This window comes from Schistocerca americana, chromosome 1 (assembly GCF_021461395.2).
Source record: "Schistocerca americana isolate TAMUIC-IGC-003095 chromosome 1, iqSchAmer2.1, whole genome shotgun sequence".
In the NCBI taxonomy this organism is placed as follows: Eukaryota; Metazoa; Arthropoda; class Insecta; order Orthoptera; family Acrididae; genus Schistocerca; species Schistocerca americana.
This window is the reverse complement of record NC_060119.1, coordinates 546358299-546369339: the sequence shown is the minus strand read 5'-3', so window position 1 is coordinate 546369339 and position 11041 is coordinate 546358299. Positions and strand designations below refer to the sequence as shown.

The following is an 11041-nucleotide window of genomic DNA, read 5'->3' as shown; positions in this document are numbered from 1 at the left end:
TTCTGAACAGCATTTCCCAAGGCATCCCAGATATGTACAATAATGTTCATGTCTGGGGAATTTGGTGGCCAGCATAAGTGTTTAAACTCGGAAGAATGTTCCTGGAGCCACTCTGTAGCAGTTCTGCCACTCTGTAGCAATTCTGCACACGTGGAGTGTCGCACTGTCCTGCTGTAATTGCCCAAGTCTGTCGGAATGCACAATGGACACGAATGGATGCAAGTGATTAGACAGGATGCTTACGTACGTGTCACCTGTCAGAGTCATATCTAGAAGTATTAGGGGTCTCATATCACTCCAGCTGCACACGCCCCACACCAGTACAGAGCCTCCACCAGCTTGAACAGTCCCCTGCTGAACAGCAGGGTCCTTGAACTCATGAGGTAGTCTCCATACCCATACATAGATCAGCTAATGGTTCTGTGTACAAAACAACTAAACAAAAGTGGTAAGTCTAATACTGATTTGCATTAATATGAATTCATTACTAACTAGTAATGAGACTATCTGCACTGAAGGTCGATAACTTTGGGTTATGCTCAGTGGCACAATAACCAGAAAATTAATCGCACTACAAATATTTAATATTACTCAGATGGGTAGTATCACATATATTATTATGGAACCCATATGGAATGTGCTGGCTCAAAACTTAGTGAGCCACACACCAACCAGATGGCTGTTCATAGTAGAAAAACACGAATAAAGTGTTTGTGGATAATATTTGTAGAAAATGTATATGTGGCTGTATGTTGAAGAATTTCTGACTTGGTGTAAGTAAAACTTAAGACTGAGGTACCTACAAACTGAAGGGCATCAAAAGCAACTTAACATATTGTGACTAAGTAAACTTCCCTGGCATATTAATTCATCCTATTCTTGTTGAGTCTGCAACTGGATCATACAGTCATCTTGGCAAAATATTTCAGCAGTCCATCCGGCTGCCATCTTAAGGTGAGAACCACCACCCCCAGCTTGGTGGACCATAGGCCTCTTCTGTCTGGCCAACTACTGCCTACAAGGCAGTATGAGGAGAGACTGATGATCGTGGGACATGTGGCCAGCTTGTTGTGAATCCTGCAGCTACCATTGCCAATAGAAGAATCCTGATAGTGCTACTACTACTTTATTCAAGCAACTACCCATTTGGCCCTACAAGATTGGATGGACTCCATTCGAGACCTCCCTACCACAGGGAAAATCTGAGAAGGTATCGGAAACTCAACCCAGGTTCTTCTGAACCAAAGGCAGCAATTATAACCACTCAGCTATGGAGGCACTCTCAGATGAGAAAGTTGTTTGCTATGTCTCACCTAAAGATAGTGGTCAGATCTTTTTTTAACATTATAAAAAATGATTTACTTGCAGATTACAAAAGCAACAGTATTCTCTGAGAAAATGCTGCTCTATGTGGCGTTTAAATTATATTCAAATTAACATTGTGAAATTCCATTAAGCATTTTTTTCTCTCAAATGAATGTCTCCTCTGTTTTATCCTTATTTCATGTGACTGAAACGACTAGTCAGTAAAGTTCTCTGTATCTGCTGGCCACTTGGTCAAGTGACTTCTTGCTCCATTTCTTCCAACTGCCGTATCTTGCACATTGCCTTCTATGCTAGTACTGGAGCTGGAGACTATAACTTACTTCTCATTTAACTGTATCTACTTACCAGTCCTTTCACAACATTAAACGAAAACTTTGACTACATGGACTTTTATAGCCTGTTGAGAACAACCGTTAAGAAACATTGGATAAAACGAGCATAAGACATGAGGGATCACTGTAAGCAGGAAATATTTTAGGCTGTAAAATTTGCAGTTTTTGTACATCATTCTAATGAAGCCAGTTCAAACTCAGAGCAGAGAAGTTCACTTGTATTTGGGGTGTGTTCATATATGTATAGCCTATTTTTGCTACCTTGTCTTATGTGATTTATGATCTACATAATGTTTACGAATAAAAGAAAAGCACACTGTCATTTTGACAACTGCATATGATTTATGGCAAAGCCTGTAGTCAGTTATCGTCTAGTACTCTCGGTGAATTCTTATGTATGGGCAACAAATGCCATTCCAAGTGAAGCGTAATTATAAAGTACATATACAAATTGTTTCACAATACTGCTTCGTATTTGCTTATAGTGTTTACTGAATATGCTTATCCATGATCAATAAATCTTTAGCAATGTGAACAGCCTATACCCATTATATTTTCTGTGGGTTCTATTTGCACTGGATAACTTGTTCCTCCTCTTATTTGCTGTCAATGGAGAAGTGAAAAATATCACTAACATTGAATAGAAGCTGGTTTATAAATAAAAAAGCTTAAAGAAATTATTGCTTATTTAATGTTCTTTATTTTATAAATATATTTGTATGAATACAAAATATAAATTATTCCATTGTTTTACTTGCATAAAGAAGCAGAATTAAATGGACATATAATAATTGAAATTAATTTAGTATTAAGTCAGAAAATAGATATTTTATCATGCCAAATTAGTGGCTAACATTTCCATTCAAAATATAATAATCTGCTTCATTTTGTAATTAATTTCTGTAGTATGTCCCTTACTGGTAACTATATAAAATTCCAGATTTTTTTCTGCATCTCCTCAAACACCTCCAGTTGTTGACAAGCACAACTGCACCATCCATGCCTTATCTTTGAATAAAACCTTTGATGAAATAGCTACAAACTTCTTCTCTACATTTCACTTACAAGATGCTTACTACAAATCTATTGCACAAAATTAAGACATGCAAGTGAAAACTATATGGCCTATAAGGTAACGGAAACTGGTCTTTGAGAGCTACATCAATAAATCATAGATTCAGTCTGAAATTGAAAGTATGTGTAAATTATTCAACTCTTGAAACCATAACTACTGTGATGGAAAATTCTATGTGGTACTTAGAAATGTCTATTATTTCAGGTACTGTGTACACAAATAATCTTGAAAACATATGAAATTAAGAATAACCTTCTAAAGATATTGGTACTTCATGTTACTAAGAAACTATAGTAATATCACTCAACACAGCAGGCTTTTTTTTTCAAAGTGTGAGATTCATTATAGTTTTTATAATTTTATTACATACAGTAAGAATGCTCGTAACACTAAAATGAAGTCACACTATGATTGATGAAGTTCAGGGCAAAGGCATTATCAGGGTGTGGTCAATGAGCACTACAAAAATTAGAGCTTAGGAAGTTACAATTTAAGAAAGTTATGTTTGAGAATGTAGAATATGGACACACTGACACCTGAGGAGTTACTTATACAGTACTGAATAACATTATTTGCATCGTTTCACTGACTGATAGATTATAGTGCTCCAAGAGGTATTCTAGTCTGAATGTCAGGTAGAAGTAGTTTGCATGAAGAATCAACAACAGATGTTTTTCTATAGTAAATACTAAACTAAACTTTTCAGAAGATATAGAAAGGCAGCAATTTTTGTGTAATTTTCTATTGGTTGAGTTTAGCATAATAAATGCACTCTGCTGTCACATCTGTTCATTAGAAATCAAATTTCAATTTGTGAAGCCAAGTGAAATGTATGGAAGAAACCACTTTTCAACAAAATCCATCTTCAGGAGTTAGCGTGTCAACCTCAAGTAGGTATTTTTCATCATTTTAAATAATCTGTAGACTCCCTCACTTTGGAAGAAAGGAAATTCAACTGAAGGTTTAATTTTTTTTCTGTAGCTGTGTTTACTTTTAACAACTAATTTTGATTATACTCTTAAAAATCTGTGCTTTCTGGTAATAATTTGTATCTTTTCTTAAACAATACTTTTGATTCAGGTGTCAAAATTATCCACTTACTACTATCTGATGCTCATAAAAGGAAAAATAATGTTTTATAGCACTGTAGATAGATAAATTTACTCTACATTCAGGATTACAAAACTGCAGAATGTCAATTGAAGTAACAGTTTCACATATCTGTAAAGGTGACTATCACATCTGAATAGAGGAACATTCTACCAGGGATCTGAAATGCAAAGGAGCATATCAAATATTTAACGACCTATATAAATAACAACAAAATAGCCTATACTTCACTACATCTGAATATGTGAAGGATGAAGTGTCTATATAAACACTATTATTTCTCTACGATCTTGTCCGCATTTGTACATTAAGTAGGGCATAAAAACAACATCCTTACAAAAGATAAATAATAACAACATTTCAAAAATATCTAACTAATATACTTTTTTTAAAATTTCTCTTAATATCGTGGTAGACACACCTCAAAAAGGACAAGAGTAACAGGAAGACTCCTTCAAGGACACAAAAAACAACTTATTACCACAATGAGTCTTAATGAAGACTGTGATAAAATTGAATATCATTTCCAACAAAGATAACAAAAAATATAGAGATACTTTCAATTAAAGTGGCTAGGCTGCTTAAACATTACAGTGCGAACCATTTACATACATTCTTGATAACCTATTCGTGAGAGTTACAATACAATATAGCCTTTTAGGATCCATATTAATGGGAAATATTTACATAGCATAAGAAGTTATAGTAATATTATTTTCTTGCAAACGATAGCAACAAATAACACTATTATCTTACATTTTGCTGTACAATATTTACACTGATAGTTACAATGAACACACATTCCACATCAGACATCAAAAAGGAACAATAAAGGATGTGAATATTTGTAACCAATATTCACAAGTAAGCGTATTTTTTATATTCAAATAAATATTTTCAACGAAGTAAAAAAGATGCACTCATCCATTCTGCAGCCCACGAACACTTCGGGTTGCGTGCATTCTGCATTAAAGACATACATGAAACAAAACATTCTCTCCCACATAAACATGTCTTTAGAATTTATGTTTGAATATATGAATGAAGTTCCTTACCCCTTTTTTGGAGAAAGGGGATGAATTTTTTTATTTTTATTTTGTAGAATATGTCACAGATTTCATGTCAGCAAATACATCTCACTTTAAATTCAACATCAATTTTAAATGCAAAGTTTCCACATTTCCTGTCATACTTTAACCACTAAACAAATTTCTATTTTAAAACTAAACTTCTTCTCACAAACTGCCAGACTGAGAAATAAAGTTTTCATCAAAGCTTAGTTGAAGAAGTTGCACAGAAGCGTGAAGTCCAACGTGTCTTAGTGCTAGCACTTCGGTCCAGAGATTCAGCACCGCCCATTAGTGGATATGACGTTGCACGCTTTGCAGATCGACTGAAGTAAAGAATGAAATTAAAGCATTTTTAATTTAATTATTCTTATATGGATCACTGTGTACAGTATTATTTGCATTATGGATATTTTAAGTAAAATAAACCATACTAAGTACTGTAAAATAAGCACAAGAGTAACTGCAATTAAACATCAAAGCCAGATACTAACAAGGAGGAATAGAAACTACAGCTGATGTAGGCATGCTGCATTGATAACATGAGACAATCCTCCTGAACTTCCATACACTTGTCTATAGAGCATTGTATTATCAAATAATTATGTTTTCATTTGTTTTCTTGTGCTCTGAATGTGTGTGACATCAATTTGTCAATACACCATGTCCTTTTCTTTCTGGGCAGGGGGGGGGGGGGGGGGGGGGGGGCAGCTACGCAATGGACAATTGGACTAATTTTCTTTTACATTGGCTTTAATTTTCCACATGATACAAAATTCCCCCTTGTGAAGAGTTTAGGATGAGAAGACATAAGCAGTTTCTCCATTAATGAAACTTACTATAACATAGTGCAATAAACCAATTTAATCTGCTGGTCTCTCAATATATGATGGTTATGATACTTTTCTTTATTCTGTACATATTTTTCCCATAGTCTGAAATAACAACCACAGAAAAATTATTTACTTGAAGGCTGCTTATTAGAGAATAGATGATTTGCCTACTATGTGGCAAATTGAACCCATGCAAAGTTAAAGTGTTTTGTACAAAATGTATGTTTTCCATGCACATATGTCTGTAACAAATACCTGTAAGAATTAAGAACTAGTGGTGCATGTACAGCTTCCAGATAGGTAACAGTAAAAATTACTTAGGTATCTTGCAATAAACAGTGAGTCAAATTTTACAGAAACGAAGACATCATTCATTTACAGATTACATGTTTGGTATAATAGCAATACCAAATTAATATTGTAATTATACACATTACATGTTGTCCTGTTAATTTAACAACTAACAAATTATGCTGCAGTAAATGATTAATTTCCATCACATATGTGAAGTGTAAGTCATGCTATTCATCTAACCAAATGAATGGACACAATTCCTAAATACCTGTTCCCATCTCTAACAACAGGAATCTGCGCCACCTACAAAATGCTCTTTTACTCACATATCCTTCCCTTTTTTTGTGTGTGTGACTGTAGCAACAGTTGGGCCTCAATTGATTGCTGATTTTGGTAATGAGAGTATCAGAATATTAGCTTAATTTGCATACTTTTATTTATTAATGTAATATGGTATAATTTTCTGAGTCGATGCCACACACTGACAAACTGTTCATTGGACAGAAACACATTGTAAGGGTATTAAAAATATTATCTTGTGCCCATTCTCTCTCTCTCTGTCTCTCTCTCTCTCTCTCTCTCTCTCTCTCTCTCTCTCAAACACACACACACACACACACACACACACACACACACACACACACACACACACACCCTATCCAGGCAAATTCTGTATAGTGCACTAACAACAAATTATGCTACCTATTCACAATCATAATTATGCAGTTTATTTCTAGATTACTTTCTACACTTACATCCATTTTTAAAAAGGCCACTGCCTCTGCTCTTGCACTACTTATCTACTCTACTATGTCGTACTAAACTTTTACATAAATTTACTGATTTCAGAGACCACTATAGTTCTCTATGTACTGAAGAAGTTAAAAAAAACTGTTCAATGTGAATGTTAGATGTCACTGGAATTTATATCCTTGAGTCCGTATATTCTGAAAAATCATTTTCTGGTGTTAGTTACATTGCCCAGTACTTTATGCAGAAGTATGAAGGTCAAACCTCAATTGGAAACTGTTTAGAAAACTAAGCTTAGTAACAACAGTTTCACAATACACTTACACTTATGAAGTTTGCTATGTAAAAGATAATAGCATTCATAAACATGATATCCACAATTTAACCTTACCTGTGCACAGAGAGGAGAAAAGTATGTAATTGTAAAAATGTTTGACTCCCTTCCATGTAAATTAAATGTGCTAGGAAACAAAGGAAACGTTTAAAAAAGCAAATTAAAATCGTTTCTGTTTCATGGCTTCTTCAAGCACACAGGAAGGTTTCTGCATATTCAATATCTATACATGTTTGGCTACATTTGTTAAAATGTAATGTGCATTAATATTAAAGTAAAAATCTAGTTATGTAAATGGTCAGCATGTAGCCATATTTTCCCTAGGAAATTGTGTAACATCTGTAAATTTATTTAATGTCACACCAAGTTGCCCATAAGCTAAAATTAAAAACTCAGTCATCTTACCCATCATTGTGTCACTGCTATTTATCCCTTTGTATTTCATTCAAATGACACCCCTCTTAGTAACTAATTATTTAACAATGTAAATGAGCAGGTGTGTGCAATTGTTGGAATACTGGTTTTGTATTCGGATGGCTCAAGGTTCAAAATCCTGTGTTTTGCGGTATCTCTAAATGATTTCAGGCAAATACCAATATGGCTCCTTCAACACCCAGAACTCTACCTCCAACGATCTCACTGTCAATAGAACATCAAACTCTAACTTCCTTCTTCATTCTCCTTAGGTAGTGAGTGTATATATCCCTCATGTATGTCACTTTTCATCTGGGTTCTACAGAATACTTCTATCTTCCAATGGCTTTTACGTTTTCAGATTTTTCTTGTCAGTGCCACAGGATGGAAGTTTTGTTTGCCATGTGTCTCGGCACATGAGAAGCAATCCAAATTTATAGTGACATTATATATTGCTTACCAAGCACTTTCTTCTGGAACACAATGACAATATTTGATTAGCAGAAAGAGCAGGGAGTGCAAAATGTGAAAAGGGTAGCATGAAATGGCCTACCACTGCAGTAAAAGAATTATATATATTTTGTTCCCTTCAAACAAACAAACAAACAAACACACACACACACACACACACACACACACACACACACACACACAATTTTCTCCCTTTCTCCAAGAAGCAGGCACTGAATACCAGACTGTATCTCTGGTGTTGCCCATTTATGCATTCTTAAACAAACACAATATGTGTGTGATTTGGTTTTGTGAAACAAACAGGTAGAAAATTTATATAATTACTGCGAGTAGCTATCAGCTCGAAAGTGGAAGCTAGTTTCAGCATATATTGTGAACAGCAAGCAGAATTCAACAAACAGATAAGTTATTCAAGAAACTCATTTAGGTGGTCTTGCACATGGAAGCATGCAAATATACATTGACAGTGTATTTTATGGCTATTTTCTTTCATTTTCTGGTGATCTACAAGTTAAGAAATTAGGATTCTTACATCCAAAATGAATATACTACACATTCTACAAAACTGCTGCAAAAATCATGCAGTAAGACAATTTATAGCAAGTTCAAACATATAACACAAGATGTAAAATAAAACTGTGAAATTATCTTGCACAATCTAAATTTTAAAGTGAACTTCTAGATTTTTGTACACAAATATATAAGAAATTGCCAACAGGAATCAAAAGGAAACTGAAAGCTTACCACAAGTATTAAAAAACAAACACAGTTCCTACAAATTATCCAACTTTCCGGCATTTGGAAGTGTAAATATCTGTAACTAAACTAAGTTAATACATGCAAAGCAAAATAAATCTTCACATTAAAACAAATACAAAATATTTCTCTTATTAAAAGTAAGGAAATTAATATACTTGTGCACATATATATGTATCATACTAAAGTAATAAATAAATTCCACATGAAATCCACGACTAAAAAGCAGAAGCTCATTTGCAAAGTAGAAGTCTTTTGTATAATGGAATAAGATCATTTATTTGCAATCAGATGTCTCACACATGACTGCTGAGAAATAAAACCACTCTGCTGTTAGACTATGAGCGTAACTAAAAAATCTGTCCTAGCTAGCAGAACATCTTGTGTAATGCTTCCCCCTCCCTCTTTCTATGTAACTCTGGTCCAGCTTGCTATTTCCCACCTATGTGTGCACATCAGCCCGAAACCACTCACCAATCACACTGCAGCATCAGAAGAGACAGTTATTTCTTTCTGCCTCAAGCTTCTGCTGTGAGCTATGTCACTTCAATAATTTTGTTTGTGTGTGTTTGTGTGTCACAGTTAATGCATTAAAGAACAAAATTAATTTTAATGTGTTAGCCATCAGTTCTTGAATGCCTGTTCACCATTTTCTTCAGTCACATTATTTGTTCCATCAGTCTGTAAAACACTAAATTCTTTGGATCATAAGTGGAAAATTCTTTGGATCATAAGTGGAAAATTCTTTTCAACACCAGAAAATTCTTTTTATCATCATCTTTCATTTCAAATTGTAACAACCATATTCTCTATTTCCCTACTTCCACACAATCCGTAACCAACTTTTTGTTTGTTTCTCACCATTACAGTTTATTTACATCTGTTTCATCTTCTTCTGTTCATTTATCCATTTCCTAAGACTTCTATGATCCTTACAAGACAATTAATTTGAAATATATTTCAGACACAATTGTCCTACATTTAGTCAGCTGAATATTCTTCTCACACAACTAGATGCCTCATTGACCCCTTCCGTCTCTTTCTCGGAGGTTATTCGTGCTCTTTTGCATTCTGTATAATTTATAATCATTGCATCATCAGTTTATCCTCAATAATTAATTCTGTATAATAGTTTACAACATTCTACCCCTTCCACTTCATCAACTAATCACTCATCCAGTTCCAAAAGCAAGCATTCCCCAACAATTTGGTACCGGTTCTATGGTGTGAATACAATGTCCAACCTGAGAAACCTGTGGTGACTGCGATAAATACCGAATCAACACCAATGTGAGTGCGATTCATCTTTGAGATGCAGAATACATAACTGCCTTTGTTTCCTTATTCTTTGGTCTTATTTTTGTGCATGTTGAAAGTGCGCGATACGTGATTAGTTTCATACTGAACAGGTGCTCCACCATTCCAGACCACATTACAACGGGTCACACCAAGCGCAGATGATAACCTCTTTCAGCAGCTACTTAAGGAATTCCCCACACTCACAGACCCAGTTCTGCAAAAGACAAGCATTGCTATTCCACATAACATCACAGCTGGACTACATATGAGTAGCTTGTTATTGCTCGGCCATGTCAGTTAGCACCAGAGAAACTACTGGCCATGTACGCGGAGTTTGACGAAATGCTTACTGATGGTACCATCTTAAGATCTGACAGTGTGTGGGCATCACTGTTTCAAAAGGTAGAAATAAGGATGGTTCTTGGAGACTGTTAAGAACTATACGGTCATAAATACCTGCACCATTCCTGACAGGTATCCCATCCCTAACATTGCGGATTTTAACTGCAATGTGTCTGATGCCCATGTTTTTAGTGTGATCAATTGTGCAAAGCATATTCACAAATTCCAGAGGCCCATGCACATAAATATAAGTCTGCTGTCACAACACCACTGTCTGAATATTATTCTATCCCTTTCAGATTATGAAATGCTGTTCGAACATGGCAGCGCTTCACAAATTCGTTTTCCGCTATGTTGCTATGTGTTTTGATGTACGAGGACGAAACAAGTATAAACAGAATTTTATTTTTAGAACAATTCATGTATTGAAAAATAAAAGGCAGTTACATTTATTTTTCCACATAGTTTCCCACTTTAGAAATATATGTTTCCTAGCGAGAAGGAAGGTATTTAATCTGCATCACAGAATAGGCCTGGTTGCTTCATGAGCCAACTGTGAACAAATTCATCCATGTCCTCACCATTTTTGAATCTGTGCCCTCCTAGACCTTCTTGAAGTGGTCCAAATAAATGGAAAT

General features: G+C 34.9%; 1 protein-coding gene across 1 annotated transcript in view; it reads right to left on the bottom strand.

The window, feature by feature from the left end:
* Nucleotides 1–5111: 5111 nt before the first annotated feature.
* The window catches only part of LOC124605827 (protein retinal degeneration B), a 575027-nt gene continuing 569097 nt past the window's right edge, over nt 5112–11041 (bottom strand). The window contains exon 26 of the mRNA XM_047137749.1: nt 5112–5236. The gene's annotated coding sequence lies outside the window, so the exon portion shown is untranslated. The remainder of the gene's footprint in view (nt 5237–11041) is intronic.